Source organism: Mytilus edulis, chromosome 8 (assembly GCF_963676685.1).
Source record: "Mytilus edulis chromosome 8, xbMytEdul2.2, whole genome shotgun sequence".
In the NCBI taxonomy this organism is placed as follows: Eukaryota; Metazoa; Mollusca; class Bivalvia; order Mytilida; family Mytilidae; genus Mytilus; species Mytilus edulis.
The window spans coordinates 3123688-3146035 of record NC_092351.1 but is presented as its reverse complement, the minus strand read 5'-3'; positions in this window follow the sequence as shown (position 1 = coordinate 3146035).

Sequence of the window (22348 nt, the reverse complement as noted above, 5' to 3'; positions counted from 1 at the left end):
TAGTCCATAATAGTAATATTTTACTTTAGAAAAAAATCCATTAAAATAAAAATTTAAGAAAATAAATATAAATTAAAGGCGACTTTTTTGTTTATAGGTGGTGCGCCTTATTAACCTATACTTGTTTAAGCTTATTTTATTAAATTTAAATAAAAATAAAACTAATAAAATAAATTAATGTTTTTAACTTCTATAAGGGATTGAGACTTTTGTTTTTTTTAGACTTCGGTTTTTGACCTATACTTTTACATCTAATTTTAACTAAAAGAAAAATACTATATGTTTGTTATGCTTTCCTTTTTTGTTTTTGTTTTTTTCTTCATATGTGGTTGTAAGTGTTATGTGTTAAAAATAACGTATTGTATCACTTGTTTATGTTTGTTTTAATTATGATAGTCAGTTGCTCTTTCGTATTTCTTGAATACTATTTGTAGACTATGTTAGATCAGATGCCCCAGCCAGTGGTCTCGTGAGAATCGTGTATACGCACTATCCCACGGAAGATACAAACCATGATAGTGTAGGTTAATTGCAACCTGGAAAAAGGCATCGTCGTGTGCTCTGACTGATGATCAGACAGGCAGAAAACAAGCCCATGTCTAACTCCCGAAATGCAATAACTGTTTCATGATATACCCCCCCTAAAAATCCAAATTTTGTAGATAGAATAAAAAAATAAAATGGAAATAATTAAATAAATGAAACTATTTCTTATTATAAAAAAACGGGACATTTTACTTCTAAATTAATTACAAGGGTAACAGTTTGAATTGTACGGGCTTCTTTTGTCATTTCAGTACAATCGATGTACTATGCGCTGACTCCACTGTTTTTTTTTTAGCTCCGTACATGTCAAGCTGGATTAAACTTAACATAATTTCATGCCCTGTATGTCACGACTACCATGTCTGGGGGCGACCACTGGTTGGCACCGCTAATCTACATGTCTACAAGTAATGCATACGACTTTTTAAATGAATTTGTTTGTAAATTAAATCTTTAGCCTCTTAATTGAATACTGAGTAGAGAAATTTTTGTTTGTTGGTTTTTAATCTTTAATGCTAAGGGTACTTTTCTAGTACTACCGATATGCTTAAAAAAAACATATTTTGCTATTTTATAAGTTCGTAACGACACTTATTCTTCTAACTATATGTTGGATGGTATCATTTGAGATTCTCAACCTGAATATTAGTACTTCAAGCTTTACATTATATTATTTGTGCTGGATTAATTCCTAACGATGAAATGCATGTATATGTGTGTAAAAAAAAAAAAAAAAAAAAATAAAAACCAACAACAGTATGTTCATGTATCGTCTACCCTTTCTGTGTTTGTTTATTTCTCAGTTGAGCTATTTAATTGATCTTGTAGTGTTGTTGTTTACTTATGTAATCAAACAAAGAAAATGTGGGTGTGTTTGATTGGGTGTTTGGTTCATAAATCACGTCCTTGTACCTGTGTGTGGATATACTATTGTTGTAACACGTGTGTGTGGTGTGGTATTGGTTTGCTTGAAGAAGTTGGGTAAGTTTTGCGTTTACATATGTATTTTCTAACCTGTTTTTTCTTCTTATTCTTATTCCAGTTTTTTAAATTTAATACGGGTATAATCCTTTAATGAATATGTACAAGTATATATATTTGTCTTTGCATTTTATAGCTTATGTGGACTGCGATTTACAGAAAATTATCTGTACTTATGTAACCCTACCTAGTCATGTTGAATTTTTTTTCTTTTGTTTTCTTTCTTTCTTTTCAGAATTTAATTGCAATTTACTCATTGTTAAATACAAATGTCATATGTTTATATATCCCCTTTTGTAGCATAGATAAAATTAATAATGGGTAGGACTGATTGTGCTTTTTCACTAAGCAAACTTTGCATCGAAAAATTAGTAACTCCTTGAGTTATCAACTCTTGGAGCATGACATTTCTGTTATCGCTATATGTAGCGCACTCTAGCAGAAAGTGTTTTACTGTTTCAGGTGCTCTACTGCAATTTTCACACATCTCAGAATTTTTAACTCCTATTTTGAATAGATGTTTATTTAGTTTAGCATATCCAGTTCTCAGTCTATACATTATAGTTTCTTTGCGCCTTATCATTTTTGGTAAGGACACCTTAAATGATATTTTTTTCTTTATTTCGTACAAGTGTCTACCCTTTTTGTTGGAATCCCAGCTAGTTTGCCACATAGTTTTAAGTATATTTGTACATACAGTTTTAATATCTTCTTTATATAGTGTGGTTTTGGCATATATAAGTTCATAATTTAAAGCATGTTTTGCTTGCATATCAGCTAACTCATTTCCCCAGATACCTACATGGCTAGGAATCCATTCAAGCACGACATTTATACCTGCTTTTAGTAGCGTAGTTATACTATAGTATATATCATAGATAATTAGGTTATTGACCTTTAATAGAGGTCCCTGTATTGCCTGTAAGGCTGATAATGAATCAACAAATATTACCACATTTAATGGTAGGACATCTTGTATCCAGTTGAGTGCAAGGAATATTGCCATAAGTTCACATGTAAATACTGACAAATTATTTTGAAGTCTGTACCCTTTTTTTATTTTGAATTCCGGTATAACATAAGCACAGCTACTTTTTCCACTATCTGGTTCTTTGGATCCGTCAGTATATATTTTTATATAATTGTTATAATTAGTATCAATGAGGATATCGCCCTCGCTTTTAATAAGATGTGGGAGGTCCTTTTTTGTTATAATGTTGTGTAACTGGGTGCTAACATTGGGTTTCAGTAAGTGCCACGGAGGCTGTGGGCATTCATTCTGTTTATATATAACTTTAGTATCAATATCAAATGTTTGTATAACCTCTTGTGCTACACAATAGAATGGTTTTTGTTTCGGTTTAATACGGTTTTGATAGTATTGATAGTCAAAATCGTTTTGTAAACTTATTTTAGCTGGATGGAGATCATCAAAACTCATAATATTTAAATATGCTTTTGTAATTAATGATTTTCTTCTGTCCTCGTATGGAGGGTCACCCATTTCGGCCTGTAAACTTGCTAGTGAAGCCCCTTTAATGACACCTGTACAAGTACGTAAGGCCTGCGTTTGTAAACTATCTAGGATCTTTTTTGTCGAATACGACGCCGTATTATAGATTTGACATCCATAATCTATTTTGGATCTTATTAACGCTACATATATATTTCGTAGTGTGTGACTGTTAGCACCCCATTTGGTCCCTGATATTACCCTCATACAGTTCAACACTTTTGTGCATCTAGTATGAATGTACTGAATGTGTTTATTCCAAGTTAATTTGCAATCAAATATAATCCCTAAAAATTTTACTTCTTTAACTATTTGCAATATATTGTTTCCAAATTTAAATGTGAGACCAGGAATATTCTTTTTTCTATTAAATATAATACACACTGTTTTATTGGTAGATAAATTGAATCCCCAAGTATTACACCATTTATAAATACTATTTAAATCATGTTGTATTTTTTTCTGTAAAAAAGAAATACATTTTCCTGATAACCAGATGGCTCCGTCATCTGCAAACTGTGACATTTCACAATTTTTAATACAGTCAGTGAGGTCGTTTACCATAATATTAAAAAGAGTAGGGCTTATGCAGCTACCTTGGGGCGTTCCATTTTGAAGTATATATATTTCTGAGAATGTGTCATTAATTTTGACTTGTATAGTTCTATTAGTAAGATAATCATTAACATAAGCAAGCATGTTTCCTTTAATTCCTAATTTTATCATTTTTTTCAACAAACCATGTTTCCAGAGCATATCAAATGCTTTCTGGAAGTCAATAAATATACCTATAGTGACCAACTTTTTCAAAAAACTCTTTTGGATGTCATTATCTAATCTAATACACTGTTCTAATGTGCTTCTATTTTTTCTAAACCCACTCTGGGTGGGTGCATACAACTTATTTTTTTCTAAATACCATTTTAAGCGATTATTAACTATTTTCTCCATAATTTTATTGAAATTTGAAATTAAGGAGATTGGTCTATATGACAAAGGGTCGGAGTGGGGTTTACCAGGTTTTATATGTGGGATAATAATTGCATGTTTCCATGTTTTGGGTAGTTCCTGTAAAAACCATATTCTATTAAAAAATAATAATATAATACTTAAGGATTTGTTTGACATGTGTTTAAACATGTTGTAACCAATTTTATCTTTTCCTGGTGCACTGTTATTTGTGTCATTAATCGCATCTTTGAGTTCATTTAGTGTGAACTCTTCGTTATAACAGTCTGAGTTATCTTTATAGAATTGTACTAAATTAGTATCATTTTTTTCTATATCTGCTTTGTGTTTTTTAAATTCGTCGTTATAGTTATTTGTACTGCTTACAGTGCAAAATTTTTGAGCTAATAAATCTGCCTTTCCCTTTGTTGTTTCATATATATTATTATTATCTATTAAGGTTTCTATTTCCTTTTTCTCGGTTACCTTTCCTAACATTCTTTTTATATTGTACCACACTTTTGATAATTTTGTATCAGTATTCATTGAGTCACAGTATGATTCCCAATATTGTTTCTGTGAATCATTTAGTATATTTCTGCACTTATTTTGTTTCTCTTTATAGTTTTTAAAATCCTGCCCATTACCTGTATGTTGAGCTTTATTTCTGGCTTTATTTCTATCTTTTACTGCTTTAGTGCAATTAGTATTCCACCAGGGTACAGATGGTTTGTTACTTTTGCTATTATTTTTTCTGACTGGAATGAACTCCCCAGCGATATTGGTTATTGTATCAGTTAGTAAAGTACATGTTTCTTGAGTGTTACAAGTCACCATGTCTTCACATAGTATTTGTTCACACTTGCTGGAGAATCCATTCCAGTCAGCTTTAGCGTAGTTCCACTTAAAAACTGATTCATTTTTATAATCCGGTTTTTCATTGAGTGTTAATGAGACCACAAAATGGTCACTACCATAAGTTGAGCTATGATCTACTGCCCATGTGGCTTTGTGGCTAATATTTGGACTAACAAGTGATATATCTATACATGACGTTTCTAAATTTATTGGATTTAGTCTGGTACCACTTCCATCATTAAGAATGACTATATTGTTATTGACTATGAAATTATATAATTCTCTCCCTTTATAGTTTGGATACTGTTACTACCCCATAGAGTATGATGGGCATTAAAGTCTCCACACATAATTATATCATTTTTAACTTGTTTGAATATGTTTTCATATTCTACTTCTTTAGTATTATTAGCACTGTCATATATATTTATTATAGTAGTTGTTTTGTTATCTATTTTAATATTAATACTACTATTTTCCAGTTTAGATATTATATTTACTTTTGTGTATCTAATATGATCTCTACAGTAAATTGCTGTACCACCCCCTTTTGTGTTTCTAACTGAAAATGTAGCTAGATTATATCCTTTTATTTTAGTATGCTCTTCTTCATTATTATACCATGTCTCTTGTAGACATATAATATCAGGTATTTTGCTTGTTTTGCTCAATGACCATAGGTATTCTGGACCATGAGCATTGAAACCTTGACAGTTCCAATGAATTATATTTAATGTATTAGTCAACATTTGACTAAGCAGCATAATTAATTTTATTATAAGATACATTTTAGATTCTTTTTGTCTAACTGTATATATATACTACTCATACTTTTCTTAACTTACAAGTTCAATAGCTCAGTATAGCTGTGCAATAGTTCATCAGTCTTCAACTTTATACCCAATATTTTATCAAATAATCTGGTCATTAGATCACAACATTCTATTGGGGATTCTAGTGCTTGTAGCCTAGTAAATGCTAGTAGTATTAGCAGTGCAAAATCATTTAGACCTTGTTGCTCTGTTATTTTATGGGTATGTATTTTTGAACCTTTGGATTTAGTTTCTGTTGCAGCCTTAGTGGCTTGACTTGCCCTTTTCTTTTTAACTTCTACAATGGCCTCTTTAACCTACACTAGCATGGTTTATATAGTGCGTATACACGATTCTCACGGGACCACTGGCTGGGGCAACTGATCTAACATAGTCTACTAATAGTATTCAAGAAATACGACAGATCAACTGACTACCATAATTAAAACAAACATAAACAAGTGACACAATACGTTATTTTTAACACATAACACGTACAACCACATATGAAGAAAAACAACAAAAAACAAAAACAAAAAAGGAAAGCATAACAAACATATACTATTTTTCTCTTTGTAAAAATTAGATATAAAAGTATAGGGCAAAAACCGAAGTCTCAAAAACTAAAAGTCTCAATCCCTTATAGAAGTAAAAACATTAATTTATTTTATTAGTTTTATTTTTATTTAAATTTATTAAAATAAGTTTGAACTAGTATAGGTTAATAAGGCGCACCACCTATAAACCAAAAAATTTAAATGGAATTTTTTCTAATGTAAAATATTACTATAATGGACTAATTCCAAATTTAGTTACCAGGGCGCAATTACCAGTTGGTAAGCCGTCCACCAAAAACATATAACCGTAACCGTAACCGTAATATTTAATTATATTTGTTTCCCTTAAAATGGAACATTTAATCTGGAACATTTTAAGATGTTGATATATTGTATTTTATTAAAATAACAAATACAAAAAATGTGCACATAATTTCCAGGTTTATTTCTAAATATTTATATTGGCTTATCAAGAGCAACCCCCAATTATTTATTCTTTATCTTTTTAACAAATATCATATAGAGGATATATAAAAAACTTTATGAAGAATTTAAAATTTCAAAACTACAATAAATCAATAATTTTACATAATGATAGTTTGAAATTAAAGATAAAAATTATATATTCCATATGATAGATCAAGAAAAAAAGAACAAAAGTAGAACGATTTCCACTAATTCGTCTTTTTAAAAGACATAATGTGATGGATAAATTCTAGATATATGAATAAATTCAAAATATTTTAATAAAGATACTATGCAGTTAAATTCTGTTAAATCTGTTTTATTTTAGTAAGAAGTATGCGTTTATAAAGAACATGCAAATTTGTTAGTATCAACAATCCATTGCATAGAATGACTCAAATTTTTAACTATAAACAAGAGTTAAAAATATATTAGTCAAACATAACTAATTTTCTAAATGTCACGTGGACCACAATACTTTTTCTATCAGCATCGAGTAAGTACTATCTGTACCATGTATACGCTATCGGGAGCATGTATACGCCATTTGGAGCATGTATACATAATCTGGAGCATGTATATGTAATCTGGACCATGTATACGCCATCTGGACCATGTATATGCCATCTGGAGCATGTTTACATAATCTGGGCCATGTATACGTAATCTGGACCATGTATACGCTATCTGGATCATGTATACGCAATCTGGACCATGTATACGTAATCAGATCATGCATACGTAATCTGGATCATGTATATGCCATCTGGACCATGCATACGTCATCTGGACTGAATCAGGATCATGTATACTTAATATGGATCATGCATACGCAATCTGGGTCATGTATATGCCATCCGGACAATGCATACGTAATCTGCAATCAGAATCATGTTTACGTAATCTGGATCATGAATACGTAATATGGATCATGCATACGTAATCTGGATCAAGTATGCTTAATATGGATCATGTAAACTTAATATGGATCATGTATACTTAATCCGGAATCAGGATCATGCATACGTAATCTGGATCATGTATATGCCATATGGACCATACATACGTAATCTGGAATCAGGATCATGTATACTTAATATGGATCATGTATATGTAATCTGGATCATGTTTATGTATTCTGGATCATGTATACGTAATCTGGATCATGCATAATTAATATGGATCATGCATATGTAGTCTGGATCATGTATATGCCATCTGGACCATACATGTACATACGTAATCTGGAATCAGGATCATATATACGTAATCTTGATCATGCATACGTAATCTAGCTGGGTCATGTATACGTAATCTGGATCATGTATACGCAATCTGGACCATGTATACGTAATCTGGACCATTTATACGATATCTGGACCACGTATACGTAATCTTGACCATGTAAATGCTGTATGGACCATCTATTGTTTGGTGTGGTGTGTTGAACGGTGTCCAATGTGTTGATTAATTTCTTTCATCCTTGTCAATATGTATTATGTCGTTAAAATTAAATTATGTTTTTAGTTCACACAGCTTTTAGAAAGACAATTTATTATAACAAACAAAAATTAAAAATTGAATAAATAAAACCATCCACCGATCAAACGCCAAAAAAAAACCCACAAATAAAATGAAATAAGATACCTAGTAGAAATAGGCAAGACGTACCCCCACTCACCCCACCCTTTTTTCATCTGTGTCTATATGCTTAATCCGTTAATTGAAGTGAGTTAAAAAGAAGTTTTTTTTTTCTCCAAGAACCAATACTCTAGATCTCACATATTCCATTTAACATACAGATTTCAGAAATCTAATCAGAAATTTTAAATAAAAACGGATTTTCGTCCATCATTATAATTGGGTCCCATCGTGCACGCTTTTAGAGCTAGAAGTCTAAAGTTTCATCGTCTTCTAGGTAAAACAATTTGAATTACCTTAAATTGAGATTTCCCGCTAATCTCTCATACACACTTGCTTTGCGTGAGCAAAAAAAAAATCTGACTTAAAACCAGCATACAGTTAGGGGTTGGTTCTTTGCTGTCTACATATTCTATTATCATGATTAATATTCTATTTCGTTTACTGTATTGTGTCATTTAGTCCCTTGCGGAGAGTTGTCTCATTGACAACCATACCACATACTTTATATATATATATATACTCCCCCTTTTTGAAGCTAAATTGTTGCTCCCTTATGGTCCATAGTGTTTTTTGCTGAAAATAAATTTATTGGTGGTTTATCTAAATGACATTCATTATCTTGTGCCATTTTCATATCCATGTTTCTTTCTTTGCAAATATTACAAAATTTAAAACAATAAGGCATTTGTTTCATTTCAAAACTATATGAATACATTTATACAATTCATAAATTAATTGAAGTGTTCATTTTCATGAAGAGGTTGAGTATTTACAATATTTTTTCATCAATATTTAAAAGTTGTAGCTGTTTTTTTTTAATTTTGTTTTGCAAAACAACGCTTTCTGATTGTTGAATAATTTTTACTTTCTATATTAGCTGGATTTTTATGTTGTTCTCCCAGTTTCCTGCATCTCATACATATGTGATCAGCCAGAGGATCATACTGATTGTTAAGAAAAGTGTATGAATTTACAGTGAGCCTGTTTAGAATATTGTTTTGATCAGTTTTTTTGGTTTTTTTTTTCATCTCAGCCAAAGACAACCATAAAAAGGTAAGGTTTTTAAAGTTGATAATCTAAAGCTTTACTATTTTCTGGGATGCTATTCAAAATTAGTGGGGAGAACACTGCTCAGCAGTATAAATGTATTCAATACGACATGATAATGTTCAATCTGTTTGTTAATGTTGGTTTTCTACATCAGTTTTATGTACTAGTTCAGTCTTTTTTATGTAATTTTTTGCACGAGACGAGATGAGATGAGATGAGATGAGATGAGTATTAATCTAATCAAGAACCCATAAAGGGCATCATTTAAACCCATACCACAAAGCAAGGGATAAAGTAAAATCACAAATATACTGAACTCCGAGGAAAATTCAATCTGAAAGTTCCTAATCTCCCCTGATCCTGAACAAGAGTTCTGGATTGTCTTCTCTTAGATATTTCTGCGTTCTTGGAGCACCCGTATCACACACAGACAGAACATGAATCGCATCTTGAGAAGAAAAAATACTACAAAAGAGGGGCGAAAGATACCAGAGGGACAGTCAAACTCATAAATCGAAAATAAACTGACAACGCCATGGCTAAAGAATAAAGAGAAAAACAGACACAACATAGAAAACTAAAGACTAAGCAACACGAACTCCACCAAAATCTGGGGGTAATTTCAGGTGCTCCGGAAGGGTAAGCAGATCCTGTTCCACATGTGGGACCCGTCGTGCTGCTTATGTTATTACAAACCCTGTAAATAGTATAATTCAGTAGGTCACATTCGTGGCGAAAAGGGAAGTGGATTGTAGTTACGACAAAAGGAACATATCCTGCATCATCTGTGGAACGGTTATTCCATAGCGGTCAAACAACTCGTGATGGCGTCCGTAAAATTTACGAAGGGATGGTTTCAACTTCACTATTTGGAACTCTTGGTTTAATAGCTTCTTTGTGAGCAGCAACCTTCTAACGAGTAAATCATGATAGGAAATACAAGCCGGGAATGTCGTATCAATTGGGAGTCTTGGGAGATATACACTCCGTATGCAGGCGCTACTGGAATGTTGTTTATACAATTTCTAGGAGTAAGTCAAGATATAAGGCAGAATTAACTGTATCTGATGTGTTCTTTATCTCTAGTTCGACGGGATAGATGCGTTCAACATAGTCACCAAATTTTGAATTATTTAGAAAGAGAACATCATCTATATAGCGGATAGTAAAGTTAAAGGATATTGCTAACTTCTTATCTTGCTTCCTAAGAAGTTCCTTTATGTAGTTAGCCTCATAATAATAAAGAAACAAGTCGACAAGAAGAGGGACACAATTGGTTCCCATTGGAATGCCGAGTCTTGAAAAACAAGCAAGCACCACTAAGAACTGTTTTAATCATCAGTGTCCAAGGTTGTCTTTTTCTCTGAGTTATTTCCTACGTTCTAGAAGCACCTGTGTAATACCGAGTCACAAGGTACTACAAATTGCACATTAAAACTACATTGGAAAAAGAACTGATAATTTAATCAAAACTATCAACATAATGTATCAGTGCATACAAACAACTTTTTCCTATTATATCTGACTAAATGTATCGTACAAATCATTGGTTTCGTTAAAAGAAAACACTCAGTTTGTGGTCAGAACAAGGGCAACATATAAAAGTTGAAATGTATGGAGATGTTGTTATATACTTTTGCCTAAAATGCCTTCATAGATAGAGTCGAAAACACAGCACTGTTGTAAGGTGGAATTGCCTTCAGCATGATGCCACAGCTAATGTCTTTAAAGAGTTATGAAAGGTGAAGACTCGTCAGATTCCCATTTCAACTCTTATCGAGCAAAGTTCTTTTAAAAAGTATCTAGACATTGTCGGAGATATAAGTGGTGTGCAGTATTAAATTTTGAGTGTACGATTTTATGCGGATCTACACTGAACATTTTTCCGACTAGATGTTAATAATATTGTAACTTTTTTTCTTTCATCTTTGGGTTGTCTCATTGGTCAGACCATTTTAAAATAAAACATAACACAAAGGACAAAAGAAACTACTGTTCAGTAAGTTTACTACATAGGGTCGAGCTACTATATTATACAATTTAAAAAAAAAAAGCATTTTTGTTCAATTGTGCATTGATTTTTTAACCGTTTGTTGTCACAACTAGCATTCAGAACTAAGTTTTTGAATGTCAAACTGCATTAGTTAAAATAATAGAATATGGAAAAAGGAATGTGTCCTGATTGATACTTTAGTCTTGTATGACATGAAGTTTTATGATACATATCATATTTGTTCTTTCATTATTTTGTTCATAAATCAAGCCGTTAGTTTCTCGTTTGAATTTTTACCTTACTTGGTATAAATCAAAGTACTGAAGTACTGAACATCGGATGACCACAAGTTATTGTGGATGGTCAAAAACACTTGTCTCAGAAAAAAAATCACATATCTCTTTACCTGAAACTGAGATTAATGTACAGAGAATTATTTTTTTCTGAGACAAGATCGTGTGTGGATGACGAATGAATGACAGGAAATTCAACTACACCGTAATAAGTATTATGTTGTAGTGATACAAATGATTGGTTGTTATATATTATATTAAAATAACAGTTACATGTGTAAGACTCGGAGGTGCGATGGGGACGCTGTTCAAAGTGCGATGATCGCGCTGAAAGGCGATGGTTTGGTATGACGTTCGAATATTGTGACGTTTTCCAATATAACGTTCAAATACAACATTGATTTGCAATGGGAGGATAGGGTTTTGTAGATGAATGTTTCATGCTCACAAAGGAAATGAAAGGAAAAAGAAAACAGTTTTGAGCATTACATGTGGAAGTTACAATAATATTTAAACCATGTCAGGCAGCAAAAAATGGGAAGCAATGGGACTGAATGATGAATTTGGTTAGCAAATGGGCTATTCTATGTTCGGAATAATGCCGCACGATAAATGCAACTGAAAAAAAGGATATTGATATAATTTTAAATATTAATGTTTTATCTTTAAGTAAGATTCTCGTGATTTTATTTGGACAATTTAATGGAAAAAAAAATGTTTTTGTTAATGTTGTTTAATCCCGAGATGAATTCTGATTTGTAAGAACACCGTCGCACTAGTCTTATTTTATTGCGGTTACAGTGTTAATTGTCTGCAACATGGTAGGCCGAAATTAGCCTGACTGCTCCCGATATACGTGTACTTCCTAAAATAATAAATAGGAATAAATGTTGTGATCAATTTCTAAATTTTGTCATAACATTTGAACCCTGCTGAGTGTTACAGACTCGTATAGACATACAACTTTTTTAAAAGTCGCCCTTGAACACCCTTTATCTGACTCTATACTTCTGCATGCTAACCGGAAGATTGGCAAATTAAAAATTACATTAAAAAAAAATCAAAATTTAAAGTCTTTGGTTTGACTTGAACAGAAGTTGTAAGATCTTCCAAACGTGAGGCTAGCAGCTACTTTTGTACAATCTAAATAATGTGATTTCATTTTAACAGCTTATGTACATTTTCCTTTTACTCAATGTCAAAGGTAGACCATCGCACTACAGCGTAACCACCATCGCACTTCAGCGTAGATATCAAGGTTACAATGTACCAAATAAAATTACATGGGCGCAGCCATTTTATGAAGGGAACATGACATAGAGATAAAAATAGATGGCTCTCTGTGATTGGTTGTTATATCTTTTATATATTTTTCTTCTGGAAAGCATTATGAATGAAGTTTCATGCAAGTACAAATTTGTCCTTAAATGTATAGTATGAAATGCCGAAAATAATTTTTTTATGTTGCTCAAAATTAGGGAAAATTTTCTGCGAAATCGTCAGGTATCGTGAAAAACCCCAAAATTCACCAAGAAAAGCCATGGGACCATATATATTTGAGTGCGGTAAAATCACAAATAGATATCGAGCTTCAATTAGAAAACAACAGATTTTCCGTAATTAGTTTAATGAAAACGCCTTTTAAGGAGATAATTGCTAAAAATAGCATTGCTGGCAACGGGGCCACCATTTAGTACGTTATATCCTCAACAAGTAAACGTCACAATGTAGTATCGCACTTCATCGTGTTAACTATCGCACTTCAGCGTGGACCATCCAGTTGGAAAGCAGGTCACGGTTTGACCCCAAGTTTATCAGCAACAATAGAGTCACGTGACCGTGAAAATTCAGTAAAAAAACGGACGAGACAAACCTCATTTTAACTCACTAAATACTATTGTCGTAATAAAAACTTATTGACCTAACTAATCTTGAGTATCAATAGTTTATTCTCGTCAAAGCTCACACATCAAATCAAAGTCCTTTATTCTTTATTTTATCTGCAAACTTGGAGTTTGGGTGAAAATTGTCAAGTCTCCTGATCGAAAAATCTAAATATTTACGAGGAAACTAAAAATGATGGGCTGAATTTAAATTTAATAAAGCATCTCATTTAGACAAACACTCGATATGAATATCTCGGCAATAGAATGTTGGATACGCAAACGTCAAATTGATTTCAAAACGAAGCGGTGGTTTTTATGCCGATTTGTGCATTTGTGCCGATATGTGACCTAATCTGTAAATATTATATTAAATATTGATCAGTAAACCAAAAATAAAAAAATATATGAAAAATAACTGCTAAAAAGTAAAAATCATAATTTTTCCTTTAATTGTATGTTAAAAGACTAAAACTGTAAACTTCCTATGTAAAAGTCAAAATGAAACCTGTAAACCTCCTTTATAAAAACACATAAAGACTTAAAAAATGTATATAGTGTATATAATGTTGTTGTGTTACGATTGTTAATTTATTCTTCAATTATTTTTTTGGTGGTGGAACTGTTCGACATACAATTTCGTATGGTTACCCTATAAAGGGTGTAAAGATCTAGAGAAGAAGGTTATCTCCCCTTAATATCACCAGTCAAAAATAAAAACCCAGCAAAATGCATAAAAATTAAAAAGGAGTTTACTTTACAAAAATTAGAAAGAAAAAAAAACGAAACTCGATTTATAACTATGTTATGATAATATAAAGAAGAGATGCCGCCCTATTTTTCAGAGAAGGACTAAATGTAAAAAATTAAACGACAAAATATTACAGACAATTCAGAAATGTGGATAATGACACCTACATGAAAAATTAAAAACCTAGCTATATTGAAAGAAATTAGACCTGGCGGATGAAATATACTACATGTAATTTTTATATGTGGGATCATTCCTAGCAGAATTTTTTTAAACACTTCTGATTATATTTAATGCAATAAAACATAGTTTATACAATTTCAATAATCTTTCTGAAAATTGATATATAAATGATTAAATAAATAGTACTGATCATATATATTTTATATTCTATAAAGTGTGACCAAGAGTCACAACAAATTTCTTCAAATTAAGAGAGCCTTTAAACTCAAGCCTATGTTTCTTAGTTGAACAGTAACATACAAAAAAGGGATTTATAAGATTTATACCAAAAATATTGACAGAAATTCTGTAAAAAAATATGCTTTAAATTATAAGTGAAAGTGACACAGTTTTGAATTTCAGAATCATTATTATTGTAAAATTAAACTATTAGATTAGCTTGCACAGTAGCCCTTTGTCTTATTTCTCAGGGTATTTTATAGATTATGAAAGTAAACTTTTTGGAAAAATTGGGGCTTCTTCTCTTGAACAGGTTGCTGTATCAGCTGCTTTAATTACATATTTACAAACAAAGTATATATTGTATATATACTTAACCTGAATACTAGTAATAGGAAATGAAATGAAACTGGTGGGACAAATTTTGTGCATTTTACTTCAATAATGATCAATGATGCTTAAATTTGACAAGAATTTGCCATTTGAATAAATTCAATTTTGTAAGAACACAACTCTATGAATTAACTTCTTGTTTGGCTGACTTGGTTTGATAAGCTAGTATTTGCTCTTATTACTATAAAATTGAGAATGGAAATATAGCTTACTAAGTAAAGAGATAATAATGTAAACAAGATTTTATTAACTGACCTTCATTTCCTTTTTTCATATTATGTTTTTTTCCTACAGAATTTTCTTTGCAATGCATTTTCTATTGCTATTTTTGTGCTTTTGTCCATCCATACAGTAGGCTATCAATAATTTGTCAGATCTGTCAGAATTTTCCAAGACGTTTAGCTTTAAACACAATAAAGAAGATCTTTGTTTGTTGTTTCACTTTAATTTGTAAATTTTTACTATGCACATGACCCTGACACATATTTTGTTATAAACGTTTTATGACGTATGTTGAAAAAAGAAAACAATGTCACCGTCAATTTGTGTAGGGATCAAAAGGGGTTTTAGTTACTTTAAAATACAAGTATCGTATGGAATCAAGTTGTGAAAATCCACAACTTTTAATCAAAATTTCATTCATGTTTTTAATAAAATCAGTATGTTAGAGCACTTTGAAACAGGTACAATGAAAAGAAGCTAAACTTCACTGTTTTGAAGTAGAAACGTAGCTTAAACCAGATACATGGCTAGTGGTCACTAAAATTGATGTATAAAAGTAAAAAATGATGGCTTCAAAACAGTATATGAATTTGAAATAGGTTTCCCGGTTTCATTTAAGATTATAACCGTTCTTTTCTGTATTTGGATACGCAAACGTCAAATTAGGAAAATCGATTTTTTTTGGCGAACAAAAAAGATGGCTATTTTTTTTTTTTAGAACGGACAGGATAAAGGAATAGCATTAACAAGCTATTTTTTGTAATGTTTGTATGTCGTAAAGAAATTATATTGGTCACAAAACCTACAAATTTTAAAATTTAATTATAATAAAAGCATGACAAGTTGCAAAAAATACTTTAAACGTCAATCTTTTAGCCGATTGATTTGGCGGACTTTTTGACGTTACGGACGACTGTAGGGCCACCTAATTAATTCCCCCTGCTATTGTTGCTGATAGAGCTTGACGACAACGGCCGTATCGAAGGACTTGCTTTCCAACTGATCGCACTACGGCGTGACCATCGCAGTTCAGAGTACCATCGCGGTTCCAATTCCTACACATGTATTATGATTTCCATCCATTTGTATATATTTCTATTCTACTATTTTACTTATGATAGTGCAATGCAAGTGCATGGCGGACACTTTTCTGTAAAAATTCGATTTTCTTTAAAGTTTCCATCGAATAAATATACACCTAAAATCTTATTTACAAGTGTCATTTTTAGCATATGGGGGAATAATTTGATTTGTCTACAAATTATTTTGTCTCTTGGCAATCATACCACATCTTTTTAATTTGATCTTTAAGTAGCTTTTAGTTACTACGAGCATTGGGTGCTCTGTGTCTATTGTTTTTTGTTAGTTTGTTTGTGCTTCGAATAAATCTATTGAGAAAAGCTATTTACAACTGATTTTTTAAAGTCTGTTCTTATGTGGTGCTGTTACACTGTCTATTGTAAAGGGGGGACGCTTACACACAAAGTCATGTTTAAACCCGCCACATTCTTCATGTCTCTGTCACAAGTCAGGATCCAGTGGCTGTCATTGTAGTGTTCTCGCCCTCAACATCAGGTAAATACTTCCAAGCAATGTCTTGGCCGTATCTTAAAACTGACTATATCGTTTAGGTTTTCATTGTTGAAGACCAGTCGGTGAACTAAATGTGTTTGAATTTTATTTTATTTTTTTATATATAAATACCCGAACCGCAAAAGGGGTAAAATGGTAACTAAATATATCTTTTTTATTTATTTCTTTAATTTTTTCTTTGGTACTTTAATTTGGATTTTACTTTAAAAGAGCAGATAACTCATATTGGCAGAATGCATTTATATTACAAGGCTTCATTTGGGGGGTACCAACACACAACCAAAATTATAAAGGACAGCACAAGATATGAATCTTGGTATACAGTATGCAAAACATGTAAGCTATATAAATCACTTGGGAGAGACAGCAACAAATATACAAGAGTGTAATATATGTGGATGTTACTTTATTGACAAGATTTGTGTATGCATATCAATGGCATCCATAGTTGTAGGTTCAGTAAACTGTAGGGGATTAGCAAACAAGGTAAAAAGATTAGATATTTTTTCAATTTTAAGAAACGTTATGATATTGCACGCAGTGTAATGCGATACGCCTATGGTGTCGCCTCATGAAAATGCCATGGCAGACAATAGACTTTGTCGTAAAGTGTTCTGTTGGTACATTGAAACCTCAACACGCTACAAAAATACCTGGTTTAACAATATCAAGACAGTTTTAAATACTTGTAATCTTACGCATTTGATTAATTACAGTGGCGAGAATATTTCTACAAACTACGTTTTAGAAACAGTCAAAAGTAAATGTGTAGATGACTTCAAAGATAGTTGGACCAATGAAGTGCGTACAATGCCAAAACTGAGAACGTATAAAACTTTTAAGTCCGAATTCTCAACGGAACCATATGTAAAAAGACATTTATCAAGGGTGCAACGTTCAGCACTTGCAAGGATTCGTTCTGGAACTTTTCCACCTAATCTACGTACGTGTTCAGGTTCGATTGAAGATGAAACACTTTCCTCATCTATTGTGACCGTTATACTGTTGCACGAAACAGACTGTTACAAGAGTTACCTTCTATAATCACATTGATGAGCTACCTCCAAACGAAGCCATTACAGTACTCTTAAATGCTAATACCAAACTTGTAGCAAACTTTATTTTAGAATGTTCCAATATAAGACGTGAATTTATATAACTGTTTAATCTGTCTATAGTAAATATCGAAGTATACGCATGTTTACATTTTTAAAAGTTATAATTTTGACCTCATTTTCTTATATCTGTAATATTTAAAGTTAAAACATGATAGTGCATCATAAGCCTATTTGGCTGTCTGAATCATTATGTCAGTACTCAATGTACATTATATTGTATATATTCAGGTTGCACTCTAATAAACTATTTATTCATTCATTCATTCATATAGAAAGTTTTTGTATGTCTCTTAAAATGTCATGGCTTTATAAATAACAAGATCCCTTGAGTATTTCTCCCTGGAATATTCTATTATTGAGCTATATAGAAAAATATGGAGGGGATAAAATATTGTACCTGACAAAAGAGGGTCAGGAAAAAAATCCAAAAAAAGTTAAATCCTTTTTGGAGGGACATTTTTCTAAATCTGGCTAAATTGAGGCCAGAAAAGGTGAAAAATGAAAACAATCCCATTAATATCCTGAGTCAACCCATTTGGCTTAATATCAACATTAGAAGATGTGGAAAGCCATTTATTTTTGAAAATTATTGTAATGATGGTATATTTTTTATAAATGATCTAATCTCAGATGGGAAAAACATACTGACATTTGAGCAGCTTAAAACTCAGTATGCAGTTTCAAACCAATTTTGTTGAATATTTTGGTCTTGTTAGTGCAATCCCAGATATCTGGAAGAAAAACCATTTCAGATCATGGTAGATTAGATATTATTGAAAATGATATTGAAGAAAAACTCAAAAATGATAAAAAAAAAACAAACCATGTAAATATTTTTATTAATTATTTCTGGAGAAAAAATAAAGAAAATCCTCTAAGATCACAAAACAAATGGTCTGATGATTTATGTGTTAAGATTGATGATTGGGGCAAAATCTATTCGATGGCATTTCAAACAACAAAAAACACTTCAAAATTTTCAATTCAAGTTATTACATAGAATTGTATACACAAACTCTTTTCTTTATAAATGTGGTTTAATAGAAACAGAACTGTGCACTTTTTGCACTGAAACCAAAGAAAGCTTATTGCATAATTTTTGGGAATGTATGTAGTTGCAAAAATATTTGGATAGCACTTCAAGATTTATTATTAAAATGTGGATTTAGCCTTAAAAATATAGAGGCAAAAGATGTTATTTTTGGTATTGGGGAAATTTTTGACCCATATAATGTTGATTTTAAAATTTTATATTTATAGCTGTAAAAATTCAGGAGAAAAACCTTCTGTGAAAGGTAGAATTGCATATTTAAAATACTGTATAAGAATAGAACAACATACAGTAAATTTCTTATCGGCTACACAAAAAGAATATATAGATAAAAAAATGGTTGCCATTACAATCTGTCCTAGGTGATTTAAATATTTTATAACTGGTACAAAAATTGTTATATTTTGTTTTATGTCTTGCTATTTATAGTTGTCATATACTAACAATATTTTTAAGACCATACTTGAAACTGTACACGTGTGTAATCCTGCTTGATTGTTTTCTGTCAAAAATAAACAAATTACAAAAAAAACCAAATGTGCTAATATCATCGTCATTTCAACTCTCGCAGCTAGTTGTCTCATTGACAGTCGTACCAAATTTCTTATTTTTTAAAATTAATGAAAATAAATTTGTAGCTGCAATTTTAATGGATTTATCAAAAGTTTTTGATTTTTTTGCGATGATTTACCATGGTTGAAATTACCTGCTTATGATCTGTCCCAAAAACATATTGCTTTATTTAAAAGTTATTTCTAATGCTGAGAACAATGAACAAAGTTAAAAATGTATGTAATGCATTTGAAACTTCACATAAAGGAGTTCCATAAGTATTAATCTAATATTGGGCCCTGTACTTTTTAATAGAATAGAATAGAATAGAATATTTTTATATCCCAAATTACAGGGCCCATAAAGGGCATAAAATCAGATACAATTGATTTACATAATTGGTAACAACAACAATAGAGGCATATACATATATATTTGGAATATAAGCATTGGTCAGAATCAAGCTAAAAACCACATATATATTGTGAATAAAAGAATAATAACATTTCATTATACATGTATATGTATTCATTCTCAAATTATTTACTTGACTTAGTGTCAGTGTTCATACCTGATCTCCTTAATTCAAAACAGTCACAAATATAACAGCCCAGTTTTTCCATAAGAGTAACATTTTCTTGGGTCAAGAGCCATAAAAATTTAGAAGATTTATTTAAATTTATAAAATTACAACAATTGTTAGAAATGTCTTGAAAAAAATCGTCCCTTTGAATATCATAAAGAGGGCATTCTAATAAGAAATGAAGCTCAACTTCAACTTTACCAAGTGAGCAACTAGAACAAAGACGCTCAGATCTTTCTATATGCTTTTTAGAATATCTGTCTGTCTCAATTTTTAAAGAGTGAGCACTTATTCTTAATTTACAAATTGACTGGGTTTTTTTTGAAGTCCTGCAATTCTAAATGTTTTTCTTTTTTAAAACAATTTTTTATAGAAAAATAAGTACCAAGCTTCCCTTTTTGGGAGTTAATTGTTCGATACTTAAGTTTATTCCAAAATGTGAAATAACTTTTACATAGTTTATTTTTAACATACTGACATAAAGAACCAATTGATTGGTCAAAATTTGGTAATTCAATCTCTCTCTGAATATAATCTATACTAGAATACCTCGTGTATTTACATTAGAGCTATGTAACTGTTTACAACATATAAATGCATCAAATAATAATCCTTCTTTCAAATGTTCCAGTCTATGACAATATTTTAACATTGATCATAAAATTATAGTAAAATACATAGGAAATCTACCAAGCTCTGACATTACAGCTATATTACTTGACTTTCTGTTTACACCAAGAATATATTTCATAAATTTGGTATGAGCTTTTTCAGAAGAATCCTGACCAAAGACTTTTTCTAATATATAATCATTATCTTTTTTACAAGCAGCTGAATCCGTTCTAAACATTCCCCATATTTCACTGCCATATAATAGTATGGGTTTAATTGTATGATCATAAAGATGTAAAAAAGTGGCAATACTAGGGTTAGATGATGACAAGCATCTCTGTAGCTTAACACAAGCTTTTAAAGATTTGTTGTATAATTCATCTTTACACTGCTTAAATATACCACTAGATGTGAATGTGATTCCAAGATATCTATATAATTTTGCACTTTCGATCTCTTTACCTCCAAAATGTAAACAGCATTTAAAAAAAATTCCTAGCTTGTTAAAAATTATACTTTTTGTCTTTTTTAAATTTACATCAAAACACCATACTAAACAATATTCATGTAACATATAAATTCTCTTTTGCAAGCCTTCCTGTGTTTTTGAAAAAAATTACTACATCATCAGCATACATAAGACAATCTACTCTACGGTTATTAATATTTACTGGATCAGGACAAGATAAAAACTTGTCAGGTTGATCATTGATAAATATTTCAAAAATATTTGGGCTTAAAACATCACCTTGTCTAACCCCTATAAATGATTTAAAACATGGAGTCATTTCATTATCAATTTTAACACAGAGGTCACTTTTATTATACATATCTTTAATGATAGAATAAAACTTTCCAGTAATATTGTTTGTTAAAAGCTTATATCTGATACCCTCATGGATCACTTTATCAAAAGCCTGTTTAAAATCTACAAAACAGGCGAATAGTTTACCCCCCTTTTTACTTATATATTTATCGATAATGGTTTTTAAAACAAAAACGTGATCAGATGGTCTACATTTTTTTGAAAATCCAATTTGACATGGATTAATCACTGATTCTTTTACCAAACATTTATCTAGTCTGTTATTCAAAATAGAGTTAAACAATTTACCAACACAAGAGTTAATGGCAATGCCACGATAATTATCTGGTTTACTTGGATCACCAGACTTAAAAACAGCAGATAAATAGACTGATGACCATTCAATTTGCATTGGATAAATAACAGATGAAAAAACATGATTAAACAGTTTCTGAATTAAAGGATTTAGAACTAAACGTCCTGCATTTAGCATCTAGTTAGGTATACCATCCAGACCTGAGGCTTTACCACTTTTGAGTTTAGATATTGATTCAAATATTTCTTTAGTAGAGAATCTATAATCTAATTCACAAAAAGTTTTATTTTTTTCCATATTTTCTATTTTAGAGTTAATTTCTTTAATTCTTGTCTCACTAATTGAAGGAGATTTATTCAAATCTGAAAAATGATTAAACCAGACTTCTGGTTCTACTGACTTTCCTT